Genomic DNA, 21,108 nt, shown 5'->3' on the forward strand with positions numbered 1-21,108 from the left:
GTCAGTTCTACTGGCCCGGCATGGCCCAAGACATCCGGGAGAGGGTCTCCGCCTGCTCTACCTGCAATAGCCTCGCTCCCCATCAGCAACGGCAGCCGCTTCTGCAACAGCCTGCCCCCGAGCTGCCCTGGATGGCCGTCGCCACTGACCTTTTCGAGTGGCATGGCAAGCACTTCCTGGTCCTTGTTGACTCGTACTCCAGCTGGTTCGAGGTTGACCAGCTGCACTCCCTCACCTCTTCGGCCGTTATCGGGAAGCTGCGCCGCCACTTCGCAACCTTTGGCTCCCCGGCAAGCCTTCAATCGGACAATGGCAGCCAGTTCTCAAGTGCCGAATTTCGGAGTTTCGCTGCCAGCTGGAACTTCCGACACTATACCAGCAGCCCAGAGTACCCGCAAAGCAAAGGCCTGGCAGAGCGCGCTGTCCGCAGTGCTAAGGACTTGCTGGAACAATGTAGACTGTCCCATTCTGACTTTTACCTGGCCCTCCTCAACCTTCGAAACATCTCCCGCGACCCTGCCTTGGGCTCGCCAGCACAGCGGCTGATGTCTCGCACTACGAGACCTCCGATTCCGGTGACCCAGCGGTCCCTCGTGCCCTCTGTTCTCCAGCCCGCTGCCGTCCAGGAGCGCATTGCCCTCAAGCAAGAAATCCGAAAGCGCTCCCACGACAAGTCCTGCCGTCCCCTCCCGCGTCTGTTCCCTGGCCAAGTCGACCGGATGCAGTCCCCCTCCGGTCACTCCAGGCTTGCCATCGTCGTCGATACTGCTGGTAGCCGCGGTCCTATCTGGTCGACCATGACGGTACCATTTACCGCCGGTCCCGCCAACATCTGCGGCTTGTCAACGAGCCCCCACCACCGCCTTCCGACCCCTTTGCCCCCCCGCTGTCTGCCACGTTGCCTGCCGCTCCACGCATGCCTCGGTCCCTGCCTTCTCAGCTCTATCAGCCCCGCTCTCCAACAGCCAATCCTCCCTCGCCTGCCCGTCTTCCCGCTGCTGCGCCTGCATCCCCTCCTCCGTCTCCGTCTTCTCCTTCTCCTCCCGGGTCCCCGGTTCGCTCACCCGCACCTGCTCCTGCTCCTGTTCTTCCTGCAGAGGGGGGAGATGGCGAGCTGCGTACCCGGTCAGGGCGGGTGGTCAAGCCGCCTGTCCGTTATGGTGATTTTGCTTAACTGTTTGATTACCTGCTCATAGCGTATGAGACGTGGTCGCCCTGTCACTACTGTATTGCTTTTCATTTCCAAGGGGAAGGATGTAGATGACATGTGCATGTACCTTTAACATAGTGACCTCACCACTACTAACCACTCCCCATATCACAAGTATAATTACAACCTTCCCACCCATTGATCTCTCTCTCTAGTTCCGGTGACAGACCACGAACAGCTAGGGCAGCAACGTATGTGTATCATGAATAAACAGTAGTAAAGACACAGTGTGTTATGACTCCTCTTTACACACACGTGTAGCCCTAGCAAACCTGCCTGCCAGAATGTCGGTCCCCCTCCAGTTAAGGTGTAATCCATCCCTTTTGTACAGGTCACCCCTACCCCAGAAGAGATCCCGGTGGTCTACAAATCTAAATCCTTGCTCCCTGCTCCAGCCCCTCAGCCACACATTCAGATCCCCTATCTCCCTGTTCCTGTCCTCACTAGCACGGGGTACTGGAAGCAATCCAGACATAACCACCCTAGAAGTCCGGCATTCAGTCTTCTTCCCAACTCTCTGAACTGTTGGAGAACCTCCTTCCTCTTCTTCCCGATGTTGTTTGTGCCCTCGTGCACAACTACTGCCGGCTGTTCACCTTCTCTCTCTCGAGGATGTTCTGGATTTGGCTCGTGACATCCTGAACCCTGGCACCAGGGAGGAAACAGACCATCCTCGCATCTCGTCCGCCGCCATAGAATCTCCTGTCCGCTCCTCGGACCATGGGGTCACCCACCACTAGGGTGACTTTGAAACGAGAGCTATGATTGGGGAAAAAGAACAAGTTAAGAATTAACAAAAATATTTTTGTCACTTTGGCGAATGATATCCAGCATGAAATATTCAGCGGGTGAGGCAGCAGCTGTGGACACATAATGCTTTCTTGAAAGGTCATTTACCTGTACAATGGAACAAAGTGTTCACTTCTTTGCCATGGTTTGGAAGGTGCTTAACATGGGTTAGTTGACCCATGCCTCAGCACCGCAATTTGGACAAACCAGCATCTGCAGCTCCTTGTGTCTGCAAGTAAAAATGTAATTGTTGTAACACTTATAATGAATAAATACTCATAACAAATGTGCTAAATTAGGTTGAGGTTTGGATTTTGGTTTAAGTTTACTATTGTCACATGTACCAAGGTAGTTTGAAAAGCTTTGTTTTGCATGCTAACCAAACATGCATGCTTCACCGCACATAGATACAATGTTCAGAATCAAGTACAATAGATGGAGCAAAGGGGAAGATACAGAGTGCAGAATATAGTTCTTGGCATTGTAGCACATCAGTTCCTTAGACAATATCCAATGTCCTCAATGGGATAGTGGTGAATTGAACAGTACACTAGCTTATGTAAGGACCATTCGGAAGCCTGATAACGAAAGGAAAGAAGCTGTCCCTCAATCTGGTGTGGCAAGCTTTCAAGCTTCTGTAGCTTCTGCTGACTGTGATCAGTGAGAAGAAGGAATAACCATGATGGGACAAGTCTTTCATTATGTTGCCTGCTTTGCCAAGGTAGTGGGAAGTGTAAAGCGTCAATGATAGGATAGTGTGATGAACTTGGCTACATTCATAACTCTGCAATTTCTTGTGGTCTTGGACAGAACTGATCCAAACCAACCTGTTATGCTTTCTATGGTGCGTCAGTAGAAATTTGTAAGTCATCGGAGACATGCTGAATTTCCTCAGTCTCATCAGGATAGCATTGGTCGTTGCATCAGTGTGTTTGGTTCATGACTGATCATTGGTGATATTAACGCTCAGGAACATGAAGCTATCATCCATTTCCGCATCTGCACCATTGACGCTGACTGGGTCATGTACTCCACCATATTTCCTGAAGGGAATAACTAGCGTCTTCGTCTTGCTCACATCGAGTGAGAGGTTATTGTCCTTATACTGTGTCACTAAGTTCTGAATCAAGTACACAGGACAAGATGTTAAGAAGTCCCTTGTGCCAATAGGTGGGGAGCATTTCACGACATTCGTTAATTGTTGAGAGTGGTAGACGCTCAACATCGGTGGGGGGCGGGGGGGGATACGTATATCTTGGCCTGGGTAACCTTCAGGACAGTTGGGCACAGGACACATCATCAGTAGTGTACCCTTGCATCACTGGGTGTTTCGGCCTTTTAACACTATACACCCTCCACAAGGGCGGCCCGCTGCAGGATGATCAGCCCTCAGCGCGTGTCCCGTGTTAAACCGTCCCAAAGATTCACCCTGACGTACTTGGGGCCCAGCATGGGTCTTTCCGCTTGAGCCAAATCCACCGGCTGCTTCTTTCAGCCGCCTCTGAGAGTGATCTTATGGTCTTCCGCAGAGCCTGACCGTGGATTCCAAGCTCCTTCAGCAGTCTGATGGTAGATGACGCAACAAATCCTCTGCATCCCACTTCAACTGGATAGACTTTGGTGTTCCAGCCACGCTGCGTTGCCTCTGCTGCAAGCTCTTACGCTCATAGGCCTCCTCAACAGAGTTCTCCCATGGAACTGTGAGCTCTATGATGTAAGCAGTCTTCTGTGAAGGGGACCAGAACACCAAGTCTGGCCTGAGGTTGGTGGAAGCAATTTCAGGTGGAAAAATTAGTTGTTGGCCGATGTCCGCCAGCATCCTCCAGTCACGGGCCCTGCATAGGTTTCCTTTTTCTGATCTGGTGGAAGGATGTTTAGATGTTTTCTGTCCTTCTCGGACAAAGGCTGTTGCCCTTAGGGGGAGGGGGTTGCTTGCTCTCGGAGGCAAGGAGTTGGTCGCACACCGCCTGTTCTCAAGGGCTGATGCCAGGCTTTTTAGTACCTGATTATGCCGCCACGTGTATCTCCCTTGCGTGAGGCTGGTCTTGCAGCCTACCATGATGTGTTTGAGGGTCGCTGGAGTTGGGCAGAGGGCACAGGTTGGATCCTTGCCGTACCACTGATGGAGGTTCTTTGGTGATGGAAGCACGTCATAAGTCGCTCTGATGATGAAGCTGATCTTGCTTGCTTCCATTTCCCATAGTTCTTTCCAGCTGATCTTCCTCCGCTCCACACCTTCCCACTGCATCCATTGCCCCTGTTTGGCAAGAGAGACCGCCTTTGCACTTCTTGCGGCCTCCTCCTGTCGCCGCACCTCCTCGACCACCAATGTCCTCCGCTCTGATGTGGCCTTTCGCCAAGTTGGTTTACTTGTCGTAAGGCCAAAGCCTCCTCTTCCCTGCTGGACTTGCCCCACGATGTCTTTGTGCCTCAGGGCTGATGAAGCTTGCTGTACTGCATCAGATGGTGTCCACTTCCGGCCAGTTACTAGGGGCGGCGCAACAGCACTGATGGTCTTGTCTCTAGAGTCCCTCAGTGTCATCTGGAGTCTTACTTTAGAACACTTGTATTCCTCTGTTAGACTAGTGAAAGGTAGTTCCAAGACCCCTTTGCCATAAAGGCCGATGTTAGTTAGACATCGTGGGACCCCGAGCCATTTCTTCGCGTATGAAGTTATGGTTCGCTCCATCTTCTCCACAGTTGTTATTGGGGCTTCATAAATGGTCAGTGGCCACATTGTCCGAGGAAGGAGTCCAAACTGTAGGCACCAGAGCTTCAGTTTCCCAGGCAGTAGGGTCTGATTGATGTTCTCCATTGACAATTTCTTGCCTTAGTTGTTGCACCTGCTCTTTGTCCTTGAGACTTGCGTTGTACCATCTGCCCAGGCTTTTAACTGGCTGCTCAGATACTGTTGGTATTGGGTCGTCACCGATGCAGAACCTTGTGTCTCTAAGCACCCCCTTGACTATGGAGATGCTTCGAGATTTACTTGGTTTGATTTTCATTCGGGCCCACTTGATGTTCTCCTGCAGCTTTCCAAGTAGCCGCTTGGTGCATGCTGCAGTCGTGGTTAGTGTTGTCATGTCGTCCATGTATGCCCTGATGGGTGGCAGACGGAGCCCAGCCCTGGTTCGTTCACCGCCCACCACCCATTTTGAGGCCCTGATGATGACTTCCATGGCCATTGTAAAGGCCAAGGGTGAGACTGTGCAGCCTGCCATGATGCCTACTTCCAAGCGCTGCCATGTTGTACTGAAGTCAGCTGTTGTGAAGCACAGCTGCAGGTCTTGGAAATAGCTCTTGACCAGTGTGGTGATGAGCTCTGGTACATGGAAAAAGGCAAAAGATTCCCAAAGGAGTTCATGGGGAACTGAACCAAATGCATTGGCCAGATCGAGGAAGATCACATGTAGGTCTCTCTTGTCCTTCTTAGCTGCTTGGATCTGGTGCCAGATCATGCTTGTATGCTCCAAGCAGCCCGAAAATCCTGGAATTCCTGCTTTCTGTACAGATGTATCAATGTACTTGTTTGTTACCAGATAGGTGGACAACCTTTGTGATACAATGCTGAAAAAGATTTTCCCCTCGACGTTGAGGAGACATATTGGCCGGAATTGGCTGATGTCTGACGCATCCTTTTCTTTAGGTATTAGCACGCCGCCGGCCCTTCGCCACGCCTTAGGTATTGTTTGCTTCTTCCACACCACCCTCATGAGCTTCCATAGAAAGCGTAACACATCCGGTGCGTTCTTGTAGAGCTTGTATGGTACTCCGTTTGGCCCCGGAGCTGATGCTGCTCTTGCTCACCAGAAAGTGTTCTCTACCTCTTTCCATCTCGGAGGGCTGGTGTCCAGGTTGAATTCAGGTGGTTGAATAGGCGGGATGTCATGTGGGATGACTAACTGCTCATGCCTTTTCGTGTCTTGGTGGGCCTTTTCCAGGTGTTCCTCCAATTCCCGTTTTGATGTTTTCAAAGTTCCACTTTTTTCCTTTGCGAAGAGGTCTTTTGTGAACTTGAAAGGGTCTTTGTAGAACCGTGTCCTTGTGTGTTCTTTCTTCTTGAGAAGTTTCCTCAAATTCTCTGCTTTTCGCAAGGTTGCCAATCGGCTCTTGATGTCCTCTTGGAGTAGCATGAGACCTTCTCTCTCTGCGTCAGTTGCTTTTTTCCATTGCTTTTTCAACTGTCTCCTCTCTCTGATTAGCCTCTCGATCTCCTGCTGCCTCCTGGACTTGATTGGTGTTGGTAATTTCTTTCCACCTCTCCCTTTACTCACCCCAAACCGTTCTTCTCCGTAGCTGTAGATTGTGTTGCCCATCCTTTCAAGCTTTTCCACTGCTGTGCCCGCTTGTTGCTCCAAGATATGTATAAGGTCACTGTTGACCGTCTCCCACTCTTTCTTTTCAACAGCTTTGGGCCATTTCACTCCAGGTTTGTGCCCTTTGATCTTTCCCTCCAATGGAGGTCTTTGTAGTTGTTGCGTGGGCTCCTCCACCGGCATTCTGTGCTTGTATCACCCTCTTCAGTGACATGGGTGCTGATGCTCTGCGAACTTTGGTTTGAGTCCCGTCGCTGCGCTTCACTCGACTGATTTGACTGGTTGCTTCGTAAGAAGTGCTGGTCAATGCGAGGCCCATGTCTCTGCTCTCTCAAGCACTCAAGTACTCTACCTCATCATTGTTTATGACTTGGCCCACCACAACACCTGGGAGTGGACCTTTTGCCTCATGCATTGTTTCCATTTGGGAAATACACATCTCGTCTTCTTTGATCCACAGTCCTTTAAATGCTATAAAGTCTGTGACAGCAGTGGGGGCGTGTTTATTTAGGTTAGCCGCAGATTCCTTGAATGCGGACCAGTCCACTGACCAAGCAGTCACGGAGGGCCAGCACATTCAGCTTTTTTTCGGACTATCTGCATGGTTTTCTGCACCGGATCCTCCCACCTCAATTTTTGCTTATAAGCAGGGAGTAGAAGCATAGCCAGGTGATCAGATTTACCAAAGTGCGGTCTGTGAAATGGAGCAGCATACGTTTATTATGGTTGTGTAGCATTGATCGAGGGTGTTTAGGTCTCTAGTTGGGCAGGTGATGTCCTGATGTATTTTGGCAGCACGTTTTTGAGCTTTGGACAAGGCCTTGGGGTGCTTTGGGGTAAATAGCAGCAGCAACACATTTACTCTGCCTTGGAAGTTCATTCTAATATAGGAATATAATGTATATAGCACAACCAGATGTGAATGAATTTCTAGACCTTTCTGGTCAATGGTTACATTGTGAATACTTTAAGGATTTGCTTTGTGTACTATTTTTATTGATTTATAGATATGTCTTATTTTGAGCATATTTATGTCCGTTATTGAGACAGGCTATTGTTTAACAACATCCGTCATTCATCAAAAATTAAAGCAATCAGTTTTACAGATCTCTTTTAAGAATTAATACTTAAAAATGTATAGTTTGAACAGTATAGGGCCTGAACATTTACTCGCAGTGATGTAACCAAATGTTATTGTCCCACGAGGATTAACATCAACACAAGATAAATAATTACTATAAATAATAGGGATGAAACATGCTTGCTGTATTGTAAACAGATTGCTCCTCGGTATGAATCCCAAGGCATTATCAGAATATTACTGTGTAGATTATAATTAGTTTGGTAACCCTTAATGATCCAGTCATGGAAATCTCCTGTACGGTATCATGAGATCTGGCAACTGCAATCCTCTCATTTAAAATAGTCAGGCTAAACAAATGTCAACATATCTCACTGATTAACAAAGAGACTATGGCGCTGTTGGTGCGTTATGGAAGGTCTTTCCAATTGGACACTTGAAAGTGAGGTCACATTAAATAGTTTATTATCTAAGCATTTTCTTATAACTAACTGCATGAAATGCAAATCAATTCTGCTATTTCCCAAATCTCATTCACTGTATTTGTATTTCTCAAGAAACCTTTCATTATTGAACTTACTCACATTTTACTCATATGTTTATGATGGATCACTGGAGATTTCTGAAGTGAAAGTAACTATTTTTTCTATGCAAGGTTTTTCAGTGATATTCTCTCCCTTGTCGTTGTGTGTACATTGTGATATGTTAAACCTCGGTGATTTCAGTTGTAATGCTAAATGTGTTCATTTTCTTAAGGGAAGTTCAAGACAGTGCATTTTATACATGATGACTTGAAAGATCAGCCTTTTCTCATTCCATTTTTTCAATGTTATTATATGGAGTTATTGTCCATTCAAGCCGACATAATTAAATGTTGTTTTCAAAGCTATGAAAACCTGCAGAGTGTGTGATTCCTTTTAGTGTACAAATGGGACTTTTTTTTAAATGGGTTGGAGGCATTCCTGCAAAGACAGGCTTTTATTGGTACCTTAATTCTCATTGAGATGTTAGTAAGTCACCTTCTAAAATCTTAACAATTGTTTAAGGACGTACATAACTGCTTTGGGGTACAAATGACCAGGAATTAGATCCAGCAGCAATGGAAACCAAAAATATTTGTAAGACAAGGTAGCGTGCTAGCCAGAGAGGGAACAGTAGGTGGTGGTGATGTCTTGTATTTCCTGTCTATGGTGATTACAGGTCTGAAGGTGCTCTCAATGCAGCCTTGGAAAGTAATTGCAGTACATTTTGTAGATAGTACACACAGCAGCCCCTGCATCAACAACAGAAGGAATGAATGCTTAGGGTGATGGATGGCGTATTAATCAACTAAGCTTGCGTGGTACAGAGTGTTGTTGGAGCGGTACTCACCTAGCCAAGCACACTTCTGATCAGTTCTAAAGAAAAACAGACGCAAGGTTCTGGAGGAACAGGCAACATCACTGGAAGATGAGGATGAACAATATTTTGGGTTGGCACTCTTCTTCAGACAAGTGATGAAGCAGCTAATTCAGAAAATTGATAATTAGTCTGAAGTAGGGTCCCAACCGAAAAAACAATTTGGAGTATTTGCAGGACTGGGCTCCCCATTAGAGGAGGCTTTGGAAAGGATGCAGATGAGGTTTACCGGAATGATACCTGTAGTAGGGGACATTAGGTACAGGGAGCGATTAGGGATATTTTCTCTGAAACGCAGGAGATTGCGGTCAGAATTTTTTTTTCCAGGATGGAAATAACAAATACTACAGGCCATTGCTTCAGGTGAGAGGGACAAAGTGTTCTTAGTGTTCTAAATTTTGAATTTAAATTTAAAATAATTTAAAGATGAAGTGAATGAGAAAACAAAATTGGTGCCATTCACAGATTCCTATTCCGTGTGCAAAAATATAGAGTTATGTGTTAATCAACATCCAGAAGATTTTTTTCCCAATGTACGTCAGAGACAGGCTTAAGTTCATGGATATATTTGGAGATCTGGTCGTAAATCACAATGTAATTGACAAAGGGGAGAGAGAAAAAGAACACAAAATCCTCAAACAATAAAAACAATTGGAGAATGTGAAACACAATTAAAGTAATCCAAAACCATTTCTTGAATCTGCAGGCTACAAACAATTCAATTTCTCATGAACAGCTGACTTTATCTCTCGCTCACAGTCTACGCTAGCCAGACAACTGTCTGGATGGATTGACACACGGAGAGATGCTAGTGGGTTGATTCTCCGAGTCGTTCACCATGCTTTAAGATTGGTCACCATGGTACTGGTGATTATGTTATGTTTTGCACAGAAAAGCTTCCGAAATTCAAGTTGTTTTGTATCTCTGAGAACACATCTTAACCTTAATGATACAAAACTATATTTGAAAACTAGCTGAAAACCTGATTTAAAAAAAATATTTTATTAAAATATATAAAAGATTACAGTAGCTATACTAGATATTCATATGAAATTGGTGAAAGGAGTCTTAAAGTCTTAACAACATATGATTTTTTAACAAATATAATGCCTGCATTATTTAAAAAAAACTGGCTAGCATTTCATTGGGCTGGTGTACCATTAAAACAGTTATTTGATCATTTCTTAAAGATGTGAAACTTGCACATCCTCCACCAGAGGGCAGTAGCACGGTGTTCAATGTACTGCATTGTTCACGATAACTTGCTCCCACTCCAGTTCTGAAGTGATTGCTCAGGCCAACATGAGATTCACAGATGCGAATATAGGTAGCATTGGTGCTGATTAATGGCATTTGTGAACAGATAGATAATTTCTGCCTGTTGTGTATGGAAAGATAATGGGATCTGCTACAGATGGTAGTTCTGGGTAAAATTAAAATGCTGCAATGCTTAATTTGAAAATAAGAAATAGGAAAATTCCATTTGCTCTTCTGTTATGCTATGCTATTTAATAAGATTATGGCTGATCTCTGCACCACTTTCATGCACTAACTCCATAATACCTTGGCGATATAAGGATCAGCAGGTGCTCGAGTCTCAAAAACACAAAGTGCTGGAGTAACTCAGTGGATCAGGCAGCATCTGTGGAAGGAATGGCTCGGCGATTGTAAGTACCTCACTCTCACACTGGCTAGGGTATAAGCATCTTTAATGTTCAGGTCATCATCACATAAGCAGTACATCATACGTTCACTTTACTGCAGCTACTGAAGACAGTGGGCGAGTTCTTACACTATAAAGCGTGCATTAGGCGGAGTTATAACTACTAAGCATTCTGATTGGCTAACATGCAATAGCCAATCTACATCTCCTCTTGTTGAAATGAAAAAGCAACTAAGGGACTTTAAACGGTAAGCTGAGGGAATAATAGTGGGGTTAAACAAAATTGCCGTATCTAATGGGTGGTCTACTAATCCGCCCGGTCCTTGTGCGGTAGGGGGCTGCCTCATCACCCTTTCCTTACGAAAAGTTGGGGGCTGGGGTTGGCAATACCGCGGGAGACTCAATGGGCCTGTGGGAAGAGACCGGCGCGGGGGAACCGGGGGTGAACCGACATGGGGAGCCAGGGGTACCGGTTACAACAAGAGACGCAGCGGCAGACCGACGCGGGGAGTGGGCGGACTTGGTCGCGGCAGGTGACGGAACAGCTGCAACAGGCATTAGTGTGAACACGAGCGGTGGGGTATCAGGACCCGGGGGCGCCGGATGATGTTCCTTCACAGGAAGGTGTTGACGGTTGCGTCTGTAGAGGACACCATCCACTTCGACCAGTTAGGAACGTGGTTCCTTCGAGGGGCCATGAATGTGTCCCAGTTTGGTATGTCCTTTGTCAGTTTGTAGGCGCACCACTTGTCCTTGTATAAGTGGTTTAAGTGGCTTGCTGGTTTTGTCATAGAAACGCTTCTGTGTGTCTCGTTTAAACGGCTGCAGCTGTTGCTGGGAGACAGGCAGTAGTGGACGCGTCTGGCGTGACATTAGTCATTGGGCGGGGAAGCCAAGTATACTGTCTCTTGAAATGTTCCGTAAGTTTAGCAGGTCCAGGTAGATGTCGGATTTTGCTGGGTTGGAGCGTTCCATTAGTTGTTTAGCACTGCGAACAGCGCATTCAGCAAGTCCGTTAGACTGTGGGTACTCGGGGCTGCTAGTGACATGTTGAAAGTTCCACCGTTTGGCAAAGTTCTTGAACTTTTGGCTGGTGAATTGTGTTCCGTTATCAGTTTGAAGGCGAATGGGGGCACTATGCACAGACAGATGGATTGACAGTTTCTGGATCACGATTTCTGAGGTTATCATGGGCAGTAGGTAGATTTCAAACCAGCCTGAGTAGGAGTCTACCAGGACGAGGTAGTGCTTCCCATGCCATTCAAAGATGTCGGCGGCCAGTGATGACCATGGAAAGGAGGGAGCTGGCTGAGGCAAGAGGGGCTGCTTCTGTTGGTGTGGTGTTAAACTGTTGCAGATGGCGCACAATTCGGTCTAATCGCGTATGTACCTTGTCATCCCGGGCCAGTAGATCATATTCTGGGCCCGTTTTAGAGTGGCCTCTGTACCGGGGTAGCCTCCATGGATGACATCGTAGTACTCACTCCGCAGAGTGGAGGGGATGACAGCTTTGTGGTCTTTGACGATTATTCCGTCCTGTAGCACTAGTTCGTCACGGACCAGGAAGTAGGGTCGTATTTCCAACGGGGTGCTAGACTGTTTGTTAGGCCATCCGTTTTTTATAACGGAGGTCAGCAGCTGTGAAGTTTTATCCACAGCTGTGTGTTCAGCAAGGCGGCGTAAACGGTGGGTAGGCATGAACGAGATCTTCAGGACTGAGAATTCGTCCTGTTCGATGGGGTGACGTTCGCTGCTAGTACGCAGGGGTCTGGAGAGCGTGTCTGCGATGTGCATGTCTTTAACTTTCTTGTATACGATGCGGAAGTCAAACCACTGCTGCTGCATCATCATTCATTGTAGACGAGCCGGGGCAGCGTGGATGGGCTTGTTTAGGATGGTGACTAGTGGCTGGTGGTCAGTCACAACAGTGAAGGTTTTGCCAAAGATAAAGTCTTTGAATTTTGAGCAGGCGAAGATGACGGCGAGTAGTTCCTTCTCGATCTGGGCATAGCGTTATTCAGTTTCTGTCAAGGTGTGTGATGCATAGGAGACAGGCATCACGTCGCTGTCGGTAGTTGTTTGTAGGCAAGCCGCGCCTAATCCGTACTGGGATGCATCGCAGGTGACGTGATTGGCAGCTTGAGGTTGAAGTCTGCCAGTGTTGGTGCGCTGGCTAGCTGGAGCTTTAATGTCTCGAAAGCTCTTTGGTGCTGGGGATACCAAGACTATGCATTGTCCTTGTGGGTCAGTTGTCGCAGAGCAGCAGACAGTTCACTGAGGTTGGGAATGAATTTACCCAGGTACTTGACCATGCCGAGGAACCGTTGTAAGCTGGTGACGTCGGTTGGGACCGGCAGTTCGTTGATGGCAGCAGTCTTTAACGGATCAGGTTTTAATCCATTGCTGGTGAATACATGACCGACGTAGGTGACTTCTGGAACCCGGAATTTGCAGTTAAGAGGGTTGAGTTTAAGGTTGATATCTCTGGCACAGTTTCGTATCTTCTTCAGGTTAGCATCATGCTCGGCCACATCACGGCCGTAGACTAGGATATCGTCAACAATAATGGCACATGGATATTCTGCAAACAGTTGTTCCATGGCGCGTTGGAAGACTTCGCTGGCAGAGTTGATGCCGAATGGCATCCTTAAAAATCTGTAGCGGCCAAATGGCGTGGCAAAAGTTGATAGGGCAGCCGATGCCCGGTCCAGTGGTATTTGCCAGAAAGAGCTTTTGGCGTCAAGGACCGAGAACACTGTTGCATTTCCAATTTGTGCAGTTACGTCCTCAGTGATTCTCATCGGGTAATGTGTGCATTTGATTGCTGTTGATACAGACCCGTCTTCTTTGTTTTTCTTGGTGGTTACGACCATGGTGGAGAGCCAGTCAGAGGGTTCGCTGACTTCGGCAATGACTCCAATGGAGACCATGCGTTTAAGTTTGGTGTGCATTTTATTCCGCATGCCATGGGTAATGCGGTGGGGCGCTAATCTATTGGTGTGACTGAATGATCTACAGTGATCTTGTATATCGTGGGCAGCTTGCCAAGTTTGTCATCGAGCAGGTCCTTGTAATGGGATAGCGTCTGCTGTGTTGGTTCCTCTGTAAGACAGAGCTTGTGGACAGCATGTCCGAAATAAACCAGTCCCAGGTCATGGCATGCATTGATGCCAAGCAGGGTTTCAGAGTTAGGTTGGACAATGTAAAACATTAGGTTTTTCGTTTGCTCATTGACGGTGCATTTCAAATCAGCTTTACCCAATGGGTGAAGAACATCCCCTCCGTAGGCATGTAGGGTGGAGGAGTCCTTTCTCATTAGTTCAGTGCTCCTTATCTTGATGAACTCTCTGAGTGACATTATGTACACCTTTGCACCCGTGTCGACCTTGGCGGTAAGGGCCTTGTTGTTTATTACCATGGTCACCGCAGGATCCAGCAGCTTGCCTGAGGAGCGCTGGCGGGACAGCATGGCTGAGTCGTTGTCTGTGTTATCGGAATCATCCCGGAGCTCCCGCAACGCGCCTTCTCCAGCCCGTGTCGCGGGGTTGGAATGACCCGGAGCGGGGCCGTACATCGCCCGGCACGGCTTCATGGCCGTGGGACATTCCAGCGCCCGCCGGGGGCTCCAACATTGTGACTTTTAGACCGGGAGCGGGGCCGTAAATCGCCCTGCACTTAGCATCGCCCGCCTGGGGCTTGGACATCGGGAGAGAAATGGAGAACAGGGGAGAGAAAAGACTTTGCCTTCCATCACAGTGAACCCACTGTGATGGAAGGCAAAGTCTTTTCTCTCCCCTGTTTGTGTGAATTAAATTGTGTGTATGTCTGTAGGAAATTGTCTTTGTTTGTATGGCTGTGGAAACGGAATTTCGTTTGAGCCTCACTGAGGCTCAAATGACAATAAATGGTATTGTATTTTATTGTATTGTATTCCCATGGGAACCATCGTCTTGTTCTTGGGAATCGGAATCAGACAGCTCTTGTTGAAGCAGGTGCAGATTTGTCCTTGAAGCAGTGTTCCCACGAGATCGACAACATGTGGCAAAATGATTGAGCATCTTGCAGTTGTGACAAACTTTCCCATGGGCGACGCAAAAGTGGCACTCTCTGGAGTGGAAATAATTGCAGTTGGGGCATCTCGTGGCAGGCACATTGGGATCTTTGGGGGACGCGTTTAAACATTTCTGTGGAGAATAGTTGGCTAGATTTACGTTATGTTGCTGTTGAGGGCTGGCAGGGCCAAAATCAGCTAGTGGGGCCACGACCTCAGCCATTCGACACGAATGAATGGCTTGTTCTAAAGTCAGTTCAGCATTCCGAAGCAGTTCAGCTCTTAGCTTGTGGCCGCTCATTCCTCCCACAATTTTATTGCGTACTAACTTGTTAGTCAACTCACCGAAGCGGCACTGTGTAGCCATGTGTTGTAAATCGCTGATAAATCATTGGACAGGTTCATCGACCAGCTGCTGTCAGGCGAAGAAGCGTGTTCTCTCGAGGATACGGTTCGAGGGCAGGTCGCCCTCACTATGCTCACTATATCCGCATCGCCCTTACTTTCTAAGTAAGACCTTAGGGTTGTCGATAGTTTCTGCTGGCATCAGGACCTGACCATCCGCATTGTGGTGTGCTGGGGTGAATTCAAAGTTGTCTGCGCAGATCATTGCTTCCGGACCCGCTAGATTGAGTAGTAGCGATGCCTTCAGATGGTCGGGGTGTTCCGGTGAACGATGCGGATATAGTGAGCATAGTCGCGCTCAAACATTCGCCAGCGCTCGGCTATGTCAGAATCAAACACGAGGGGACTCGGCTTTCGGAAGGAGTTAGCCACGTCATCAAAATCAATCACAAATAAAAACCGATAAAGAAAATAAATTGCGGTTAACAGACGTGGGCTGAAACCCAGTTTTCTGACAACATGTAAATACCTCACTCTCACACTGGCTAGGGTATAAGCATCTTTAATGCTCAGGTCATCATCATATAAGCAGTGCATCATACATTCAGTCTACTGCAGCTACTGAAGACAGTGGGCGAGTTCTTACACTATAAAGCATGCATTAGGCGGAGTTATAACTACTAAGCATTCTGATTGGCTAACATGCAATAGCCAATCTACAGCGATGATTCATTTGCCTATCCATTTGTTACACAGATGCTGCCTGACTTTCTGAGATACTCCAGAACTTTGTGTTTTACTCCACAATACTTTGGTTTCTTGTAATTACTAAAAATCTGTTATTTCTTTGTAAAATATCTTCAACAGCTGAATTTCTCTATACAATCCTCATGGGTAGAGAGTTCCAAACATTCACTGCATCTCATGTACCCTTGCCACCAAAAACGTCAATCTTGCACTTAACTGTAAGAATGTTCTATCTTTCAATATGATCACTTCTTGCACTTGTAAATTCAAGAGTCTGGGCCCAATCTGCTTAATTTGTTTTGTGCAACAAATCCCTCATCCCTGGAATCAATGTTTGTTGTGGTCCCTGAATCACGAGTATATCCTCGGGTAGGGAGATCAGACTGGTATAAAATATTCCAGATGTGGTTTCACTAGGGCCTTTATATTATCAGAGGAACATGCCTCTATTCCAATAGTCTTCATAACAAGGCCAACATTCCATTTGCCTTTTTAATTGCTTGATGTGCATGTACAGTAATTTCCAGTGATTAGTATATAATGTTCGTCATTAAAAAATGCTCAGTTTCTATATTTTTCAATAAAATCGACGGTCTTACATTTTACCACATTGTTCGCCATCTACCATGTCCTTCCCCATTCACTTAACCTATCTATATCTCGCTGTCTCCTTTCTGCACTGCAAGCGGATTGTGAACCCGAGGCACAAAATGCTGGAGTAACTCAGCGGGAATGGCAGCAACTCTGGATAGAGGGAATGGGTGCTACTACAGGTCAAGACCATTCTTCAGACAAAACTTAGGCAACCTTAGGCAAACTTGTAAATGTTACACATGATCCAAAAGGTTTAAGGAATGTAAACAGCTCTGATCCTTGTGGCACCACAATCATGTTTCCCAGCCTAATGAGTGAACTATTCCTAATCTATGCAATTTTGATTAGTACGGGTGTCAGGGGTTATGGGGAGAAGGCAGGAGAATGGGATTAGGAGGAAGAGGTAGATCAGCCATGATTGAATGGCGGAGTAAACTTGATAGGCCGATTGGCCTAATTCTGCTCCTATCACATGACCACATGACCTTTCTGCTCATTAACCAATCCTCAGTCCATGTCAATGTATTAACCTCAATACTGTGCACTTTTTTTCTTTTGGTATCTCTTGCATACATCTCTTGTATGGAAGGCCTTTATACATCACATCAACCCATTTATTTATTTTGTTTCTTACAAGCTAAAAAGATTCCAACAGACTTGTCAAACAAGATTTACATTTCATGAATTAATGTTTATGGCCAGTTCTCACGGTGCGACCTGAAGCAAGATGTCACCCGAGTGAAGTGGTCGTGGTCCAGCACGAGTTCCGTACGATAAAGAGTTCCCACGATAAAGAGTTCCCACGGTACTCGGCATTTCTGTTATTTGTGCGAGTGACTTGTCTGTCTCCCGATCTTTCCCGTTAATCTTGAATGAACATCGTGGACTGTAGTGTTGTTAATCACGTGGCACAAATGATGTTACTTTTTTTCACACACTATATTGTTTTTTTTCACCCGAGCTCTTTAATGAGCTGAAGAATAATCTGTTTTTTTTTAGACAAATGTTGTTTGGTGTGATGCACCTTCTCTCAATATGTGCAAGAAGTCGTCTTTTTATTTTGTCAAATAGGAATAAAGGCTGTGTCTCACATTGACCGTGATGATTGTCTTATTTTATTATCTACTGAGAGGTGAAACTTTCAGTCTGAAGAAGGCTCTCGACCCGAAACGCCACCCGTTCCTTCTCTCCAGAGATGCTGCCTGTCCCGCTGAGTTGCTCCAAGCAACTGGTGTCTATCTTCAAAGGACTGACCACCGGGCTGGATGTCGGGGCTGGCGTGTTGCGTTCACAGACCGAACAGTCCAATTAATAGTAACAGATGGGCACTCCCTCTCAACCACATTCTCTTGCCTTCTCCCCATAATCTCCTGACAGCCGCACTAATCAGGAATGTATCTATCTCTGCCCCTATTCTTCACCCTTTTGACAGTAGTTTTGTTTTATTGGAGACGCGGGAGACAGCGGATGCTGGAATACTGAGCAAAACACGAAGTGCTGGAGGAACTCGGTGCATTTGTGTTTAAGAAGGAACTGCAGATGCTGGAAAATCGAAAATCCATAGATGCTGCTGCACCCGCCGAGTTTCTCCAGCATTTGTGTGTGGGGGTGGGAGTTGGGGGGAGGGGGGAGAGAGATAAGGCAGCCTGAAGAAAGGGTCGCATGTCCATTTCCCTCCGTAGATGCTGCCTGGCCTACAGTCTTAGAAACTGCTTTAGACAAAAATAGACACAAACTGCTGGAGTAAAATAGCTCAGCAAGTGAGGTACCTGAACACTCAAAAATGAAAAAGAATGAAAATGTGATTATTTCACCTCCCTTCAACTATTTTATGTTTCAGCATGAGAGGGATTATAACATTAGAGACATTCATCTTGTAGTGATGTGTTAATGAAGAATTGCAGACATCAATCTGTTACCTCGGATGTTCAACCAAGACTCAAGTTCTGGTATCCATAGAAACATAGAAAATAGGTGCAGGAGGAGGCCATTCGGCCCTTCGAGCCAGCACCGCCATTCATTGTGATCATGGCTGATCGTCCCCTATCAATAACCCGTGCCTGCCTTCTCCCCATATCCCTTGACTCCACTAGCCCCTAGACCTCCATCTAACTCTCTCTTAAATCCATCCAGCGACTTGGCCTCCACTGCCCTCTGTGGCACGGAATTCCATAAATTCACAACTCTCTGGGTGAAAAAGAGTTATGTAGCTTTAACTGTCCTTCTTTATATTCCTGGTCAGCTTCCCTTCGATCTTTTCAGCCCGTATTGCCCATTAGATTATGTAGGGGGCGCTGCTCTGTGCAGCAGCCATGTCAGCCGCGCGTCAGGTTTTTCAACCTTTTTTTATTTTTTTCGTATGTTTTAAAGTCTGCATTTAATGTTCCTTCGTGTGTTTTGTGTGGGGGGTGGTGTGGGGGGGTAAGGGGGAAACCGCTTCGGTCGCCTCCTCCATGGAGAGGCGACTTTTTCCAGGTCGCCTCCCCCGTGGCCTAACATCAAGGATCGACGCGGCCTTTCCCGGAGACGCGCCCGGGGCTTCAGCGGCGGGCGCAGCGTAGACTCTCGTCGTGGAGCGGGTTAGCCCTCGTTGGGGCTCGCTGGAGGGGAGCGCTCCGTTTCGCTGGCCTGGGGCAGCCGGCAGCCTGAAGTCGCAGCCTGAAGCAGCGGTCTGCAGAGCTCCAGCTGGTGCGGCGTCTACAGCCTCGCGGGGGACCCGGGGGAAGAAGAAGCCATCACTGCCGGCCCGCGGCCAACTTCTACCGCGGGTGCGGCATGGACTTACCATCACCCTGGGAGGGGAGCTTCGACCGCCGGCCCTGCAGTTTACGGTGCTTCTGGCTGCGGCGGGGACTTTAAATCTCGACCGCCGGCCTGCGGCCTACACCATCTTAAAGCCGCGGTCTCCGGTGAGGAAGAGCCGATCCTGGACTGACTCTGGACTCTGGTCCTGTACACGGGGGGGAAATGGAGGAGGACTGGCCAAATTTTTGTGCCTTCCACCACAGTGATGAATGCTGTGGTGGATGTTTGTGTTACAGTTTTATTGTGTGTTCTTTATTATTGTACCGCTGCTGACAACCCAAATTTCCACCGACCCTGGTTGTGTGGCAATAAATTATATCTATCTATCTATCTTAAGGGAAAAAGAGTAGCAAAGTCAAATGTGGGTCCCTTGAAGTTGGACACGGGTGAAATTATTATGGGCAACAAGGAAATGGCAGAAGAGTTGAATAGGTACTTTGGATCTGTCTTCATTAAGGAAGACACAAACAATCTCCCAGATGTACTGGAGGACAGAGGATCTAAGGGGGTAGAGGAACTGAAATAAATTTTCATTAGGCGAGAAATAGTATTGGGTAGGCTAATGGGACTGAAGGATGATAAATCCCCTGGACCTGATGGTCTGCATCCCAGGGTCCTCAGGGAATGGCTCTAGAGTGAACGGGTCCTTTTCAGAATGGCAGGCAGTGGCGAGTGGAGTGCCGCAAGGCTCGGTGTTGGGGCCGCAACTGTTTACCATATATATTAATGATTTGGAAGAGGGAATTAGGAGCAACACTAGCAAGTTTGTGGATGACACAAAGCTGGGTGGCAGTGTGAGCTGTGAAGAGGATGTTAGGAGGTTGCAGGGTGACCTGGATAGGTTGAGTGAGTGGGCAGATGCGTGGCAGATGCAGTATAATATAGATAAATGTGAGGTTATCCACTTTGGCGGCAAAAACAAGGGGGCAGATTATTATCTCAATGGGGTTAGGTTAGGTAAGGGGGAGGTGCAGCGAGACCTGGGCGTCCTTGTACACCGGTCACTGAAAGTTGGATTACAGGTACAGCAGGCAGTGAAGAAAGCTAATGGAATGTTGGCCTTCATAACAAGAGGATTTCAGTATAGGAGTAAAGAGGTTCTTCTGCAGTTGTATAGGGCTCTGGTGAGACCACATCTGGAGTATTGTGTACAGTTTTGGTCTCCTAATTTGAGGAAAGACATCCTTGTGATTGAGGCAGTGCTGCATAGGTTCACAAGATTGATCCCTGGGATGGCGGAACTGTCATACGAGGAAAGATTGAAAAGACTAGGCTTGTATTCACTGGAGTTTAGAAGGATGAGGGGGTATCTTATAGAAACATATAAAATTATAAAAGGACTGGACAAGCTGGATGCAGGAAAAATGTTCCCAATGTTGGGCGAGTCCAGAACCAGGGGCCGCAGTCTTAGAATAAAGGGGAGGTCATTTAAGACTGAGATGAGAAAAAACTTTTTCACCCAGAGAGTTGTGAATTTATGGAATTCCGTGCCACAGAGGGCAGTGGAGGCCAAGTCGCTGGATGGATTTAAGAGAGAGTTAGATGGAGGTCTAGGGGCTAGTGGAGTCAAGGGATATGGGGAGAAGGCAGGCACGGGTTATTGATAGGGGACGATCAGCCATGATCACAATGAATGGCGGCGCTGGCTCGAAGGGCCGAATGGCCTCCTCCTGCACCTATTTTCTATGTTTCTATGGATACCAGAACATGAGTCTTGGTTGAACATCCGAGGTCAAAATGTTGATACGCAGAACACCAAAAGGTACAATCATTGGATCACTGCCAGAATTATATCCAAATATGATGGGTAGGGATTTAAACTAAAATGCAGAAAGAGAATGGGGAGGTTTGAGGTTCTAGGCTTTTGGTGAGGGAAAACATTTATAGCTATAAAGAAAAGGTTAGACATTTTGGGTATTGAGCATGACAAGATGGTGCTGGATATTTAATAGTAAGAGTGTTCCAGAGAATAAAGACAAATTGGAGAATTATAGTGCAGAATTGAAATTAAAGATGGCTTTAACTCCATGAAGCATTCATACCAAGTTAAACCAAATAAATGGCATTAAAAACATAAATTAATTTAGTCAAGCAGCTGTCTATAAAGAT

The sequence above is a fragment of the Amblyraja radiata genome, chromosome 4 (assembly GCF_010909765.2).
Source record: "Amblyraja radiata isolate CabotCenter1 chromosome 4, sAmbRad1.1.pri, whole genome shotgun sequence".
Lineage (NCBI taxonomy): Eukaryota > Metazoa > Chordata > Chondrichthyes > Rajiformes > Rajidae > Amblyraja > Amblyraja radiata.